The sequence below is a fragment of the Athene noctua genome, chromosome 1 (genome assembly GCF_965140245.1).
Source record: "Athene noctua chromosome 1, bAthNoc1.hap1.1, whole genome shotgun sequence".
Lineage (NCBI taxonomy): Eukaryota > Metazoa > Chordata > Aves > Strigiformes > Strigidae > Athene > Athene noctua.
Genome location: NC_134037.1, coordinates 196,101,058 through 196,119,050, shown reverse-complemented (window position 1 = coordinate 196,119,050; position 17,993 = coordinate 196,101,058). Strand labels below are relative to the sequence as shown.

At 41.5% G+C, this 17,993-nt stretch overlaps 1 protein-coding gene across 3 annotated transcripts in view; it reads left to right on the top strand.

The window, feature by feature from the left end:
- The window catches only part of FHL2 (four and a half LIM domains 2), a 66,615-nt gene that overhangs the window by 27,066 nt on the left and 21,556 nt on the right, over positions 1 to 17,993 (top strand). The window contains exon 1 of one of the 3 annotated variants that reach the window (XM_074909283.1): positions 10,283 to 10,429. The exons of the other annotated variants lie outside the window; for them this stretch is intronic. The gene's annotated coding sequence lies outside the window, so the exon portion shown is untranslated. Of the gene's footprint in view, positions 1 to 10,282; positions 10,430 to 17,993 lie in introns of those variants that run through there. 3 annotated transcript variants of the gene reach the window in all.

Below are 17,993 nucleotides of genomic sequence, written 5' to 3'. Positions count from 1 at the left end.
TTAAATAAAGCCATGGTGTTATTTGTAGTGTCATCTTACTTAAGTCTTGCAGTTCAATAACTTGCAGATTCATAACCTAAGGAGGATCTAGATTTATTAGTGCAATTAGTGTCTTAGGATACAATTATTTGTTGCTATGGAATACTGGTGGCTAAGCAGAGGGTATAATTACATGGACTTAATCACACAAACATAATATATGATGTGCACAGTAAAAAGACATATTGTTCTGCTTAAGAATGTCTTTAGGCAGACACAAGTGAGGAAGACAGTGGTTGCAGATTTTGGCACCCCAGCACATACTTGAAAAACAACCAGCAAAACTGTTTCAAGGATCTTACATCCACAATCCACTAGGTCTGAGGACAAAGGGACCACAGAACTACAAGCAGCAAAGGCTTAAAAAAAAAAACAGACTAGAGTGGGCCAAAAAACTTTTCTGTTGACCCTGCAGAACAAGTGGTGCATAAGACAGAGGAACAGACTGCAACAACCAGACCATAGAACTCTCAGGAATAGGTTTTCTAAGGACATCCTTTTGGAAAATAGGTAGAACTGATTTACTGTTATGTTTCTCTGTTAGCTAGTTTTGTCTCAGTAGAAACATTTTGATTTATAGGAAGATATTGGCCTTGAGGCCAACTAGCATGGCACAGCTGGTGTCCTTACAGTTATACTGCCTCACCATGCAAAATGTGATGGACACATCCACCCTTCTGTTTAGGAGTAGTCCTTTGGGCAGGCCAGCCCTTGGGCCATGCCAGAGACCCCTTGGGAGAGCGATGGGGGCTTTGGGCTTAACCAGACCAGGGGCTGCACTTACAGTTGAACAGTGTGGACCATCCTCTGCAGCGTTTGGGCCAAGACAAGCTACTGCTATAGATGCAGGCAGCAAACGCAGCAGGGCCAGAGGAGCGGGTGATGTGGCCACCCTGAGAAGACTTCCCTGTCGTTGGCACAAGGAGGATGCAGTATGCGAGAGCACTTTGACCATCCATCTTTTTCTTCTCAGCAACCCTTGCTTTGCTTCCAGTGGCAAAACGCACACGCAGGAGTGGCGTGGCTGGGCAGTCTCCTCCCACCACCATGAACAGGAGCACCCAGATTGCATGCTGGGGATCATTTGGGTCCATGCATGGTCTTCCCTTTGTCCTAGCCATTCCTCCCCCAGTCCCATTTCTTCCTGCTGGAGTCGGCCACTCATTCCAGTTGCTTCTTTTTGGTAATGGTTTCCTCATTTGTTGAATGAGAGCACCTGACTTAGCAGACACCTAGCGTGTGAAGGGCATGGGCACGTCCAGCTCATTGTGCCTGGAATGGGTTAGGGTTTAGTTACACAGGCAATTGTGCCAGCTGCTGGGAAAGGATTTGTGACCAGATTCTTGGGCAAGATTCCTGCCCAAGTACCTAAGACCATGTCTCCTTTCTGCCTTTCCACCATGTCCTTACAAATGCAAATGTCAGATATGCAGATTACTAAAGGAAAAAATAGCAAACAGGTCTGGGTCCAAGGCATGCTCACATAGAAAGCCATTAGGAGAAGCAGCGTGAGCATGGCTGTAGAAGAGCTGTGGGCACTCAAGCAGAGCAGCCTGCCTTCCTCCCAGGTCTCTCTCCTGCAAGTGGAGTTTCTGCTGCCTGCCAGTGCTGTGCCTGCTGCCAGACAAGCTAGTCCCTTCCTTTAATATTTTTTCTGGAGATCCAAGTGATAGGAACTCTTCCTTGCAAATGAGGGGTCTGGATTCCTGGAAATACTCCTGGATATAAGGAAGAGACAACATCACCATGGACCAGGTGCTCTTTTGGGAGCAACCAGCCAAGCGGGTAGTGCTCAGTTGTGTAAAGTATTTGTGCTGTAGCAACGCAGCAAGGACCCACTAGACTTGATGGTTAGCCATTAAAGATAAAGGAAAGGACTAGCAGTGCTTCCTAAAGTAATTTCTGACTCCTCTCTAATGACTCAAAAAGATTACTTATCTTCCAGAATGAGACACGTTATCTTCAAGACTAGCCATTGTTACAAGCATTTATTTCATTTAACTCACAATGTTTGAATTTCATTCAGGTTAAGACAGCAGCTCTACTAGACAGTCATGTATATAAAATTGGCAGGGACAAACACAATCCATATGTCTATCAGGCTGACAATGGATGGTATATTTTTTCAGCTCTATGTGAATTGTTAGACATGAAATTCACATCAGCAACTAAAAGATTACTTTAATCCTATTACTTAAAGGGCCTGAGCACTTATAGAGTTCAAAGTAAGCACAGGCCTAAGAGGATCAACAGCAAGGACTCTACTTCAAAGTGCACAATCTAAGCTCATATTTTCAATCATAATATATGTCTGAGCCTACGTCTCAGACCCTCTCAGTTTATATGTTGTATATACAAACAGTGGTTGAGCAGAAAAATAACTGTTGCCATGCAGGAAGGTTCTTTCTAGAAAACAGAATGTCCTCAGTCATATTCAGATAGGAGGGGGTGACTATTTCTAGTTACATCAAAATATTAGGAGTCTGAAGTAATCTGAGAAGTGATTTGCAACTGTATGGTTCTTTTGAATTCAAGGTAAGTTGAATGGTTTGGGGAATGATATGGCCAATACCTAACTAGGGTACAGAAGTAGTCTTCAGGGAAGAGATGGCTGTAACAAAAAAAACCCTAAGCAACTTTTTTTCACTCCTGTGTTCACTGTGAGGAACTTGGAGAGCTTCCCACAGCAGAGCACTTCCTTATGGGCATCTTCAGAGGATCTATTTCAAGCTGAAGTGTCTGCAGAAGAGGTATGGAACAAATAAACAAAATGAATAGGAAGAAAATGTTAGAACCAGATGGTATTCACCCAAGAAATCTAAAGGAACTCAAGGATGAATTAGATGAAACAATAACAGTGCATGGCCTCTAATTTAAAACAGGCTTAGAACTGAGCACCTGAAAGTAGCTAAACCAGTGCCAACTTTCTTAAATGATTCCACAAGAAACTGGGGGAATTAAAGCCTGGTAATTTTGATAAATTCAGTAGAAATTACTACGCAGGGTGGAGAAGATGGATAAATAAGATACATTGGGAGAAATTCAAAACAGCTTTGTAAAGGGAAATCGTGCTCTACAAACCCATCAAGTTCCTGTAAAATGATAAGAAGCATGCAGATATGGGAGATCTTTGGTTGGTAGCATCTGCTTATTTGTATTTTTCCATGTATTCAACAAGCGTCCTCACCAAACACCCCTGAAAACATATAAGCAGCCACAGGATAAGAGGGATGATCTTTGTATGGATTGCATAAAATTGTTGAAAGATAAACAGGCAGTTATTGCAGTATAGGGAGATTAATAGGACATTAATAGCAGACATTCTACTGAGACTAAGAAACAGAAGGATCTTAGGCAACAGGATGAGTGGGCATTGGAACAGCACCTTAAACTGAGTGTAGATAAGCATAAAGCAATGCACATGGGGAAAAATGTAACTTCAGCTATAAAGTGACGGTTCTGAGCTGAACCTGAGTATGAAATTTGGCAGTTATATAGGTTTACAGAAAACACCTGCTCAGTGCTCAAAAGCAGCCAAAACCCATATTGGATGTTAAAGTTCATCTGAAAAAGTGAACTATCATATTGGAAAAAGGGAGTAACTTTCATACAGAGTGACTAGGCAGGCTGGGACTCTCCAGCCTAGGAGAGAGATGGCTGAGGGGAGATATGATAAAGACTGACAAAGACATGAGCAGCCTGTGAAGTGTGAATAAAGATCAGTTGATCATTATCTCTCCAAGTGTAAGATGTAGGAGGCATCAGATGAAACCAGTGGGTAATATGTTCAAAAGGAACAGAAGGAAATGGTTCTTCAACAACACAGTGTAGAGCTACCTGTTACACAAAACTATGGATTTGCTTTCATGGGATCAGAATGGAATTGTGCAAGTTCATGGAAGTGATATTCAGTATGGATACTGCCTCCAGATTGAGGAATCCCAGGTTGAGCCAAAAAATCTTTGGAGGCTGGGAGAGTATTGGGGAATTATCAATACAGGCTATTTTCATTTTCTTCCTAAGTCACTTCTTAGACCCCAAGAATAGGATAAGGAATTGGAGGAACTCTTCTGCTCAACGATTCTCATACTGCTATCGCATTATCTGAATACCTACAAATTACAGGTTCTGCCTGACACTAGTCATCATTTACAAGTACTCATGTTAAACTGAAAACTCTAATCTGAATGTCTTTTTCTTGCTTTCTTGTCCCACGTGTTGGACTGACAAAACTTATGCTCATTTGACTTTAGAGGCTGTGAAGTCTTACCATTAATCCTTAAGGGTGGATTTGACAAAGATCTGCCAAAAATGAGTTAGATGTCGTCACTCATGCCTTGGAATTGAGTTAGATAAGTTCCTGAGGTGTCTGCCAACTGCTCAATTTTACAAATCTCTCTTTTCTCAGAAGCTCCTTGTGCTGCTGTCTGGCTGATAAGGGGAAATGGCAGTTAAAAACGTTGCTGTTGACTATTTCTAGAGGGTCATAAAAGATGTCAGGGATGCAGGCAGAAAAAGCATTAAGGGGAGCAGAAGGAAATTATTCACACAGAAGTAAGGTTTTTGGAGAAGCCATGAGCAGTGGAGCAGTGGGAGGGGGGGATTCTGGAAAAAGGACTTTGCCTAAAAACACTGAAGCATGCTGGGAACACTGTGGGGAATACTATGTATGTGAGATACTTCATACAGAACTGCATGTCTCTTGTGCTATCAAAAACACAGAGCGATTAGTTTTTTGGAATGATCACAGTGTGCTTTATATGTCTGAAACAGGGAACTATAAATCATGATTATACTAAAATGAATAAATCCTAAATTAAGGGGTAGTATTTGCCAATTCAGGAGACCAGCAATTACTGCAAACTCTGTAGTAATTTGACATCCCAGGTTCCACCCGCAGGGGTAGGAAACCCTCAAGCCTCTTCCCATCTGTCATACTCAGGGTCCCACACGGCAATTGAGCTGAGTCCAGAGAAAAAGAAAGAAGCAACAGCTCCTCCACATAGATCTTTGCACTATCATTGTCTAGAGTCATTGCTTCTAAAGACCACTTGCCTCAACTCAGAGGTTGTCTCTGGATCCAAAAGCACTTCCAAAGACATGCTACCAGGCTCTCTATCCCTGTTTGCCGATGAACAAGCTATGGAGCTGAGGGGTTTAGGGAATCTTTAGAGTCCAAAGAGGTGTGAGGGTGGCACAGACAAAAATGTTTCACTTTGGTTTCCTTAAATTAGATACACTATCTGTACTCTAATGAGAGGAAAGAAAGAGAAAGAATGTTCAGAAAAGTAGGGAAGAAGATTACTATTTTCAACAACAAGTATTGTTGCTTTCTATTTGCTTCATTACAACTCTTCATGATTTCTTCTTCACTTGGTGAGCAGCCTGGTGAGGGCTCTCCAGGGTGGCTGGCCCACAGGGCACAGACACCTGCTGCTTGCGGAAATGTTTGATCAACTTCCTTTATCCTGTGATGTCTTTTATGGCTTGTTTTAATCCATGAGGATCTGGGATGTCTCTTCTGACAATGCTGCTTGCCCAGTGAAGGACCGGTCAGTCCTCTAATGTGGCCTCAGCTTTCCAAGCTGTTGAAAACTCAGCCACCACCAAGAGGGATTTTCCTTAGCAGATACCAGTTCTTAAAACCCTGACATGGTCCTTGACACTTCCTCTGGTGTGCTCTGTCCCCTCCTTTCTCAAGAACCACTACTCTTCTCCCCTATGATCCCCTCAGTTCATGCCTCACCCTTCATCAGTGTCAAGAGCTGTTTGCCACCACAGCTGAGATAAAGAAGCATCAGCAGAAACATAGCTGTCTTTCTGCCTAGGTCATCCGTTGCAAACCATCTCTACATCTCAGTTGTCCATGGAGAAAGGGGCATAGGTTCAATTACATAGACAATGGCAGACCACACATTGACCAGTGTCTCACTGCCGCATGCCCTTTGAGACATCTTTTTCAGGAGATAGATTTCTCTGAATGAAACTGGGGCTAACAGGATAGAAAAGGAGGTCCTGACTAATTTTAAAAACTGAACAAAATCTTTGTCGAAACTGACCATGATTGTCTAAACTGCTTTCAGCTCCATCCTGGATCATGTTATCACAGAAGCAGCCTTGAATTTGAGTCAGTATCTTCTATCTTATCACATAGAAATAGATTATCCTTCTGAAGATAATTTTTCCTATACAAAACCAGTTGTTCTGCAGTGCTACTGAGTCATGGCACCTTTCTAAACTCACTGAAGGAAATTGTTTAAGGCTGTATGTGAAAACTATTCAATCACGTTAAGAAAGCAAACATGGAAACATTCTTTTCCAGATTAGATTGGAGTTTCTAAACTCTAAGTTTTTCACATTGATTTAGGCTAAACACCCTCCAAAAATTACAAATCTTGCATCGACCCAAAGCAGACAGACTTTCATTTCATGTAAAGTTCCATATCTGGCTTGACTACAGGTGTTTTAATGGATTGTCCAAAGGTTTCCATCATTTCTTCATCAGAGCCTGTGAAACTCTGATACTTCTTACTTGACGAGTATTTCTACTTGAGGATCTAGTCACCTAGGGGAAGAAAGGAAGATCAAAATGTTGCAAAAAGCCTTGTGACTGGGAGACAGACCTGGGAGGGAAAATAGACACTAAAAAATACCTGTTTACCATTTGCATATTCTTCATATGCTTGGGGAAAACTACATATCTGAGAACACCTTATGAGAATGAAATTTCAGAAAAAATTAATATTGCTTGGCTGTTATTTTAGGTTTAATGAATTAAAATGCAACATCTGCATGAGTCTATATTACTTCCTAAGCAGTACTGCAAAAAACAGCACTTCTCCTAAATGCAGCCTCTCGTATTCAATGGAAGCTTGTATTATACAGGTTCCAGCATCAGAAAGGGATTTGCTGAATTCTGATAAAGTAACTTAACACTTTCCAGGATAAAATAGTAGTGGAAAGAAACAGTTTAGCCATTTTCAGACCTTAAAGTATAGTTTTCCACCTCCCTTGCCCTCTCAGAGACATTAAATTTCTTGGTGACTCAAACTGAGGGAAGCAGAAATATTCCACTTCCAGACATCTCTCTCCATTATTTTTCCTTGTCAGCCAGAAGGGGAGATAAATGTTGAAATAGTAGTTATTCTGACATCAGCCTACTAGCTGAAGTGAGATTTCTGAAGGATTAGTAAAATCATTGAGAAGTCCTGCTATGAAAATGATACTTTTTCCATCTTGTTTCCTGTATGAGAGGTATGGCCTTCTCCACATTAGAATTAACCCTGTTAAAGCACACAGGTCACTGAAGAACAAGCAATATATGCTACATAAATGCTACATAAATGAGAAATATATATATAAAAGCCATAAGGTATGTTTCTAAATCACAGGATGGCACTGAATGGTACTTGTATTTTCAACCTTAAATACAGGCACCCTATTAGAACCACTGCCCCCTGTTTTCATTGCATAGTCTCCTCTGAAGTCTTAAAGATGGCTAATCTGTGCTGGGCTACTCCGAACTAATGAAGTAAAAATAAAACAAAATAATAAAAAGTGGGTCACTTAAACATTAAATTTGCCAAAGAAAAAATCCCTGCTCTTTCCTACCCATTTCCCTTTCCTTAATTATCATTAAGGAAAATTTTGGGTTTTTCCCTTGGTGGATTTGATACTGGTGGGAAAGAAGGGTTAGAGTTTTTGCTAATTACTGATGAATATTTACTTGTCAGATATAAAGGTGAAGTGAGCTGGGGTGGACCAACTGAAGGAGGGTAAGAGGTCAGAGGTTGCCCCTGCCATGCCTAGTAGTGTTTGATGGAGGGCATAAACCACATCATGGGATGAGGAAAGGAGCTGCCTAGTAACTCTCCCTCATCCCTTTAGCAGATTCATGCACTCTTGATGTGGCTGCTGAGCATCAAGCCCATAGTGAGCCCACAGATCATGAAGTTTTAAATTGTCAGAGGCTATTCTGCCTTCCAGGAGTCAGAGATGTTGCAAAAATGATCTTATCTTCCTAAAGTCAACCCATGACCTGCAACAGTTAAACTAAACCATTTCAGCTGGAGTCAGTATAAATTTTAACTTGCAATTATGGAAAACACTTGTATTGTATTCCAGCAGGTCACATCAAAAATTCCCTGGCAGAGTTGCTGCAGTGGCTGTCAGTAGACAGATAGAGAAATGAAAATATAATGGAAATTCAACAAATCAAATCGCACATTTGGAATATTTCATTTGCTTTAGAAGGGTTTGAAAATAAACTGACTTGGATAGCCCAAATTTAATCACCTTCAGAGCCCATTTTTCTTCTTTACATGCACTTCTAAATCAGAGCTGAGGTAAGAACTCTAACTAAGATGAAAATTACTGATTACTGTTGTCAGCATGCAATAGTTTAATCTAAAAGAAAGAAATATCATCATCATTATTATTATTATTATGAACAAGAGTTTGGCTGTCCTGTCTATATTTACAGAGAGTGAAACTAAAGAACAGAAAGTTACACTGTCTTGTCCAAGGGAATCTAGAAAGCAGTGATGGGGCTGGAAACCCAACCAGCAGCTCTCCCAAGACAAGCTTGTGATAGCAGAAGAGATCACAGAAAATTGCTCACTGGCTTAACTCATCTTCCAGTGCCAGTGCAAATGCAAGGGAGGAGCCAGGGACATGTGGCTGGGCAGTGCAGCAGCTTTGATTTAAATAGGCTTTAATTGCCATAGTATCAAACTCCTTAATCCCATACGTCCATGGTAGGTCCTCCAGGCCACAATGACTGTGTTTTGAAAATGCAACTGCAAAGGCTACAGCAACAGAGAGATCAACCCATGGACATTGCTGGTCATGAAGGTAACTCACATCTGTAAAGGAGGTTTTGCTCCTTATAGAAGAACTACAAATGGCCTTTTCCCACCATTTTATTCTGTCTGAGCTTTTGTAGATTTTGAGTAGAGCTGAGACTGACATTTCATCCTCATTCCACATCTGACTACTATTTGGGTGCACAAGAGGACAGTAAATACAGGACAGGCTTTTGGCATAAGTTTGTTTTGCAGGGGAAACCCTTAGCCAACCCACGTGCACACCTGCACCACCACCCAAACACCACCACCCAGTGCCCAACGCAAAAGGACTACCTTGCACCATCTGGATGCAAAACAACAGCAACACTGCTTCAGGCTAAGGGGCTTTACATTTTTATCCTACTGGTTTCTCTTGAGGTTGAAAGCATTCAAATTAAAGCAGCTCCCCTTGGCAAGCACCAGTCATTACTGAAGTATTACGCTGAATTGCCTCCCCATCCTACCCCTCAAATGGCAGAGAGCAGACATCTCCCGTGTGCTTCTGATCCAAATTCTTCCCTCTGGGAGATTTCCCAGGACCCTCACTGTTTTGATTAACAGAATGTGTTTCTGCTAGGATGGTTGATAGATGAAATTGGATTTTGTAGCAGAAAAATTAGTTCCTGGTTATAGGAGGATTAATGGCTCCCCCTCTCTTTAACATGTGCCCATTGGCAGGGCTCTCCGCTGGGTCCTGAGCATGTGCTGAGACAATCTGTTCCTTTGGCTTTCTCTTACACAAGGGGGTTTTTTGGTTTCATTAATTTCCCCTGTTTTTCTTCTTTTTTCTCCTCGCTATGGGGGAATTTGGAAAGAAAGAAGGGTGGAGAAAAACAAGAATGGGCTCTGAACACTCATAAAGAAATGCCTGCACACTTGCTCCTCAGAAAAATGTTCACCTTTCCATGAAGGAGAAGAGAGACAGCTTGTTTCACTCTTCTCTGGGCAAGGCACTAAGTTGCATCAGGCAAAACAGCCAAAGCAAATAAAGCCTCACACCAATTTTAACCAAATACTTTATTCTCTCAGCCACGTGAAGAGCCTTACAAATGTTTGGATTTGGGTTGCTGTAAAACCTTTCCTTCTGTAAAGCACAGTCCCTCAGATATAACGGAGCTACATTATTAATGAGCATCAGGGGTTTAGAGAAACAAAGGCTGGAGGAGGGGAGGGGGAGCCTTATTTTAGGAAGGGGGCCAAGAAAGACAAGATGTTTAGGAGGGGGAAGTATTGACACCCTTGGAATAGAGAAAGTGTCGAATGCCAGCTGCAGAGAGCCTAAAAGAATGAGTGTCTCCGATGCTTTTGTCTCCTTATATGGTAAAATGATAGAGAGGGGTTTCACTAGGCTGGGGAAGGCAGCAGCCTCTTTCCACACAACACTGACTGCAGAGCTGAAATCGGAAGAGCTGCTCTTCGCAGGCAGTGGAAAGCCCCGGCTAGCTGTACAGCTCTCCTCTGCAAGCAGGCCGGTGTGCTCTTTACACATTTGTTAATGGATGTGACCCCCTGTCCCTGGTCCAGGAGGTGACATTAACTGCTCTGTAAGTAAATATCCCTTTTTACCCCCTTCCTTCCCACTACCCACAGAATATATCTTTGAAGGTGTCGCTTTTAAACAAAGGGTGCAGAGAGGAGAGGGTTGTTTAATGCCCCAGTGGGTTGTTGGGTAAGGATGTGAGGAGACAGATTGCCGGTCACCCTTTCTATTGAGTACACAGCGAAGGGTGTGAAGAGGAGAAAAAGACAAATTTCTTACCAGAGCAATCACTGCTGTATGTCCGTCTGTAAAGTGACACATCAGCGAGCTGGTGATGTGCTGGATGGTTTCATGTGTAACTATTTTTAATGACTGTATTGTGCTGCATGTGTAATCCACCGGGGAGGTGATAAAAAGTAGAAGGGTCTTAGAGTCCTTACACCTCTGTGCACACTCCTGCTGCCGAGCTCAACAAAGGAGTATTTTTGCACTATAGCAAGAGCAGATGCACATGAAACAAAGGTAGCCTTTCCTTTTTGCAGGCAAGCACTGTGGAGAGATTGTGTACGGGGAAAAACAGGGAGCCATCAGCATCATATTTCTTCTTTTTACATGGAGAGAATAAATTAGAATGCAAATCCCAATTAATAGCTCTGAATTCCTTCTTATGTTTCTCTCTACGTGTTTGTGTGTGCAGCCACAATAACCCAGGTCCCTAATGTATGCTGTCTAACACGGATTTCTCTGTGTACATAATAAAGGAGATACTAACTTTCATTGTCTGAATTAATGGCTGTTCTAAACTTTCTACTTCCCTAAAGGGACACAGCTTTTATTTAGTTCAACAGATACCTGCATATTTCAGCTTTACTGTTGAGATAGGGGATTTGAGTACAGAGACACATAAACAGTCACAGGAAAGCAAACCTTATAAAATCTATATACCAGCAGCAGTCAGTCAGTCTGTTATTGTTACTCCCCTGACTCCTATCTAGAGGTATATTAACTAAGATTGCTGATTGACACTGAGATTGCCACAATCAGTAGCTATAACATTTATTGTTGACTATACATATTTGTACACTGTCTTAAATAAGAATTGTCCTAGAAGGGACCAACAGAAGGCTGTGTGTTATTAGATACACACATGCATCCAAATGTGAAGGAATGTTATAACTAAGGTTACCATTTGGTTTCTGCTATGAACCCTATTTTCATCTGTTCATGAATTGATGGGACTCCCTGCTTTCTGGCTATAATCTTCTGTGCCCTTTATCAGCCAGATGGTAAACTTTGAAAATTATTGCTTCAGGCGTTTGGATTTGGAAGGCAGAAAGAGTCAATTTTTTCGTTTATTTTATAAAAAAATTCTGTTTGTTTTCTGCCCCTGAACATAAAACCAGGAAAGGATGCACTCTAAAGGCTGTTCTGTGAAGAGAGCATGTGTATATTCTTAACCACATTTGGAGAAAATTAAAAAAAAAAAGCATATGAGGTACTACATTTACTGTAAACTCAGTCCCTAATGCTGCCATAGCAGCACTACTGTATCCAAAACCTGACCAGAGCACCACCAAAACTGTCTTTTACCCTAGTCATAACACAGATAATGATCTTTGGCATTCAAGTCAACACCTGCCTGAGGTGAGCAGGGCAGCTGAAAGGACACAAACTACTATTGCTGAGAAATCGTATTTGCGTAAGTTACCTGGCGTTCCCAACTGACATCTCCATCTGACTAGCAGACCTGAGGCTAGGGAATGGACCAGTTCTTAAGGTCTTTTGAGAAAGTTTAGATCCCAAGATGGCAGAAGTGATGAAGTAGAATATACTTATTTTTGATTCTCACCATTCTGCCAAATATGCTCCCATGGGAATCAGCAGTGCTACACATGCAAGCACCAAGTAATCACTTCAAGGTGATTGGGATTTATAGCAAAATATTACTAATTTTTATGAGATCAGCATTTTCACATAGCAGCAGCTATACAGTGTCAAAGCTCCTGTTATGAAGACCATGTAATGGTGATTCCGAACTAAAGTACTCAGGTACAGATAAGGCCCTGCTTCCCATCTACAGTTTCTTGAGGAAGTTTAGAGAAGCCACTTCCCTGAAATCACATCCTTCCTGTCCATACAGACATCAGTGCTTCCAGCTATCTCACTTTGCATTAGAAAAAAATCAGACAAGTCCTTTAATCACACACAACAGAGTCCTCCAGGATCCCATCATGCTTTAAGCATCAGGAGCCGAAAAAACCTCAAAAAGTTGGTGACAAAGTACAACTCTGGCAATTGTAAGGGCTGATGACAGTTTCTGCTCCATTGCACTGCAAATTCAAGCTTTCATCTCAAAAGAAAGGAATGAGGAGAGCTGTAAAGACCTATACTCACATGAGTGACTCCTGGCTCAGTCCTCCAGAGTTTTGAGCCCTGAGCCCAAGAGCCAAGACATGTCTTACCTGCTGTTGTACTCACCTCCTTGCCTCAGCTCACAGGGGTCAGGACATTCAGAATTAAGGGAGAGTCAGATAAATATTAACACCATCAGCCAGAATAAATGGCTGCTTCTCCATAAAAATCAGGCTGAAAACTGAAGTAGTGACTCTTGCTGCTGGCCAGCACGCTGACACTCTTTTAAGGTCCCCACAGACTAATTACATTCAGGTCTGAGGCTCATTCATGTTTCTCTGGCAGATAAATTGGTCCTGAGCATCTTCAGAGAAACTCTGGATGGTGTGGCGTTATAGGCAGTCACCTTCCCTCACTTGGGTACTGCTTCAGAGACTGGAGATCTCATAAATTGTGTTTTTAGACTGATTAATTCTGATTGTGTAATTTTAATGTTTCATTTACATATGCACATTTATTTGTGATGCAGATTCACACCAAGTGAGGGTATGAAATGACAGGGTAATGACAGGTTTCATGGAAATAAATCTTGGATACATTGACAGCCACTGAAGCATTAACGTTTCAACAATACTAATTAGCCAGAGAGAGAGAGTTTGATTAAAAACTACTAGAGGCTTCTTTTAAGGTTGAACATCAAAGTATTCATGCCAGGTGAAAAAGTTACAGTCCTAATTTTGTTCCTTTTCACATACCCTTTTATATTATATCCGATAATATTAACTAGGATGCTAAATGGCTACTGTACATATAGTAATATGCTGTAAGAGGAACGTAGGTGAGTGTAACACTGACTTCAGAATCTTCATTTATCCCTTTCACAGCAAATTTTCAACTTTAAAGTTGCAAATATATCAACCAAAGCAGAGCAAGGACTAAGGTTGCACTTTTGGTGGTGGGATGTAGTTCTAGACCCTTGGCAAGCACAGGCACAGGGACTCAAAACCCACCACTCTTTATTTTGTCTTGCATAACAGAAGTCACAAGTTGCATAAAACCATAATACCTGTAAGCATTTACCTAGCTCTGTTTTGTCATTGCTCTGGAGCATTCTTGAAATTTAGACCAAAAGCATCTTCAGAGACCAGGATCCCACTTCTGATGAATTCCTGCCCTCCATACTATGCCATACACCTCTCCATGGTGGACCCAATATCTTCCTTCTTCAGTTGGAAAGGATCTTGCCTACAAAAACCTTGCCTATGTTCATGTCCACAGGCTCTCTGTGTCTGTGCTGCTCCTGCATTTCTTATGCACCACAGGTACTTTGACTCAATGTTAATAGCTGATCTCTTTGCTCTGCGTGTCCAGTTTCTAGCCCCAAACCCCAGCAAACAAATTGGACCAAACTGGTTTCACCTAGGTGTAATCAATCTATTTTGCTAAGATGTGCCCAACTGAACAAGTCCCTCTAATGTTTACATAGCCTTTTGCCCCATTTTGGAAAGCCAACAACACAGCAGCTGCACAGAGAAGTATGGATGCCTTGCAGCCCTGAGGCATTCACTGCTACAGTAGTTTTATACAGCAGCTGAAAGACATATACTAACTGATCCTCCAAATCACCACACATGCCAATTATCTTAGACAGAAAGGGGCTTTGTGGTCTTGCCTCTGTAAAGAGAACCAGAGCTGCTCTGTTAGAGGCCAGGACAAATAAAAAAGCATTCTTCCTCCATAGGGTCCTCCCAGTTTTGCTTCTATGCTTTCTAGAAAAAAGGAAACATAGAATATCTGGGACATTGTTCTGGTTTTGTGCCCTTGATTGTATTATGTAGGATTTCAAAAATATAGGAGAATTCAGAAATGTCACTGCACAGTAGCATGTGGCATTTTCTGGATATTTTTGTCTTGGGGTCTACTTTCTCTTGGATTATCAGTGTTCCTGTCAATAAGAGAAGTAATTATTTTCTGGAAATACAAACTTCCATTGGAGTTTAGTAACTGCAGTCATTCAACTTATACATTATTTCTGTCGGGTAGGGCCAGAGTTAACAATTGGTTTTATTAATCTTATACTATTTTTCTCCTCTATCATTTTCTGTTATCTGCTTAAATGCCCTTGTTAGAAATATGAATTTATATGTTTAAGTAAGATCAAGTATTTGATCTTTATCTTTGAATAAGCCATTGCTTATTCTTCAAGAGAAAGAAGACAGCAGTTTCAAAAGGCTTTAAAACAGAAACTAAGAGCAAGCCTTTCCGCTTGAACTGTGTTCTTCCTTGCTATGGTAGATTTAAGAGTCATGCTCCATGTTATTTCAATAGGATCCTTTTGTAATTGAAATGTATGCAGGAATGCTGGTAAGACCATACATCCTCCAGTCATTTCAATATCAACCTCAGATAAACACAGTGTAAGTTGTGTGGGGTGCATTTTCAAAGTGTCAGTGCTCAGTTCTTCTGTGGCCTCTGTAGTTACTACCACTGGTTCGTGCTCTACCACTGCGCTGGGGAGGCTTTAAACTGGAGCAGATCCTTATTGACTGCCAAACACAACAAACCACACAGAAACCACAACTGGAGTGGTCCCTCTCCACTGCTACAATGGGGAATTACTTTAGCCAGGCACATAAGGAACCTTACCACACGAGAAACATTTTCTATGGTTTGGGGCTTTTTAGATTATTAATATTATGTTAAGGAAAACTATTTTAAATAGGAGACTATCCACTTTCCAATTTGTGACAGGCAACTGTGCAATCCAGACAGGAACCAGGTATGCTTTGGTTATCTGCACATGTTAATACAGTCTGTCTGCTCAGAAAATTGCTCTAAAGTACTTAAAAAGAGACATTGGAATGTTATACCATAGGCAAAATAAGTCAGCCATGCACAAGGAAGCTGAGTTGCTGGAAAAACCTGTGATTCTGAAGAATGTTTTAAGGCAATTTTAAAAAGTCCATTAAAAACTAAACATTTTTTTAAATAGCTTTTAATATTTAGCATGTATATGGAAAGCCCTAAGTGGGATATTTAGGAGAAGGTTTCTTTACTTGTGTTTGATTTTTACTGGCTTTTATTACCACTATTATGTTCAAATATCAAACCAAGTTTTCCTGGCTTTTGCCAGGGAGCTTCTAGGAGATCTAGGAATATATATTCTGAGCTTAAACCCTTCAAAAACAGCAATGATCACCTCAGTGGTTAGGTACTTCTAATATCCTAACCTTGATGTGGACACTGGTAAAGCAGTCTGGGCTTGTTAACAGGGAGAGCAATGACATATCATGAGGACCTTGACTTCTTGAAGACAGGGTGCCGAATTCTTCCAGTGGGCTTTCCACAGGATTGCTCTTCCATAGCAGCAGCAAGAAAAAAAGGCTTCTGCTTTCTTCCTTGTTCCCTATAGTAATCATGCCTCCCCTTTTTAAGGACCTACACAAAGATGCTGGTATGAACAAGAGTCATAGCAATAAGCTTCAGTGTCTCAATAATCTTGCAAGTATATTCTCCTTCTCCTCTCTTTACTCAAGAAATGCACCTTCATGCAGCGATACCCCAGTAGCCACTGGCAGGGACAGAGGTCCTATGGAAGGGAAGAGTGGATGGCTGGGCTTCCTGCAGCATGAGCTGAGTATCACCTGCCTCTTAGCACCTGGTTAGCTTTTGCATTGGCCATCTTTAGCATAAGGAAGTGAATGTCCCTCTGTGGCCCATGGAGGGAGGCTCGGCTGTTCTGCATCATCTGGCTTGGCTCCCCATGGCCAGGAGCCCACTGCAGGAGGGTCAGAGATGCAAGCAGCTCCAAGAGTCAATACCCACCCTATGTCCAGCAAGACCTTCAAGCACTCAGGTTCCCGTTGCTCTCCCTCTGCTCTGTCATAACAGTGTCTGCAGGCACTCATCCCATGAAGCAGAACATTAAAAAAAAAAAAAAAAAAAAAAAAGTGGACTACCACCCCTTAATGGGTTTTAGTTAATCTAAACACACAAGACTGCTTTGGGTGTCCATAGTGTCCATCCACACCAGCTAACTTGCACACGCTGAAGTTCAGGTGGATTCTGAAAAGTAACTTTCTTCTTCCCCTCTTGTCAGTGATGCTGGCAAATGGTCATTTTCTTCTTTTCCTAAAGTAAATTAAAAAGAAATAAAATTAGCTTTCCTCCCTCTCCCCTTGCACGGCATTATGGCCTGGTTTGGAAAAATGATTAGCTCTTAGGTGGCTTGCGGTTGCTGCAATGAGATGATAGATAATGAATGTGGCAATAGCTGCTAAGTTACAGGAAAATAATCACCTCTTGCCAGGAAGACCAGCATAGTTTGAACTGCTAGTTCTCTGTTGCAAAGGATATCATAAATCTTTGCATTTAACCTTTGGAACATTAACATAAATTGTTTCCAAATGCTCTAGACCTGCATGGCTTATGTCACTGCAGTTGCCAGACACAAATCTTCCTTTCTCAAGGGAAGGATAATAAACAGATAGAGAATTCTCCATGTGTACAGTTCTTCTGGAAAAGAAATCAGGTGGGAGAGACATGTGTATATCTTGGAGGAAGATGGGTGTCTCGGAAGACCTTTGGTTTCCTGCGCAGGTGGCAACAGAACATCCTGCTCCAGGGGCACAGGTAGACACCTGGCCCTATTAACCTCACTGAGGTTAATAGCAAGTCCCCCACTGGCATCTATGGGTGTTTAATTCTGTGTCTCCAGATACTGTTATGACAAGAGATTAGAGCTTCACTTCACTGAATAAACTAAACAACTCCTACAGTTTTTAGACACTTTCCCTTGACTTCTTTCTCTCTCCTGTGCACATGCATCTGTACCTCTCAGTGTTCGACGCCTCCTAAGAGGGTTTGAAATAAGAGATGCACAGAACATCTCTTACTAGGTGTGCAGACATAGTTGAAAAAGCAGGCAAGGTCTGGGGCAGCTAGTCCCCTTTTCCAGTAGTCAATAGGGTCATGGGATGGGGAAACACTGGATGATTTCTTAATGACATTATGACCCCTAATTTTTATGAGATAATATGATAACTTTAACAATTACTGCTAGTAAAACGAGACTCAGAAAACAGGGGAAGAAGAGGAAAGAAGTATAGTTTTTAAGTCAGCCTACTGACTTTGGTAATTTTCATGCCAATTCTTACTTCCTGGAAGACACAATGTGGGTAGTGCTAACATTTGGCATAAGCTGTAACTTCTCTTCTGGGCATGCAGTGGGAAGCTCTTTTCCTTTTGGAGATGTACTTGTTATGTCTAATGTTGTA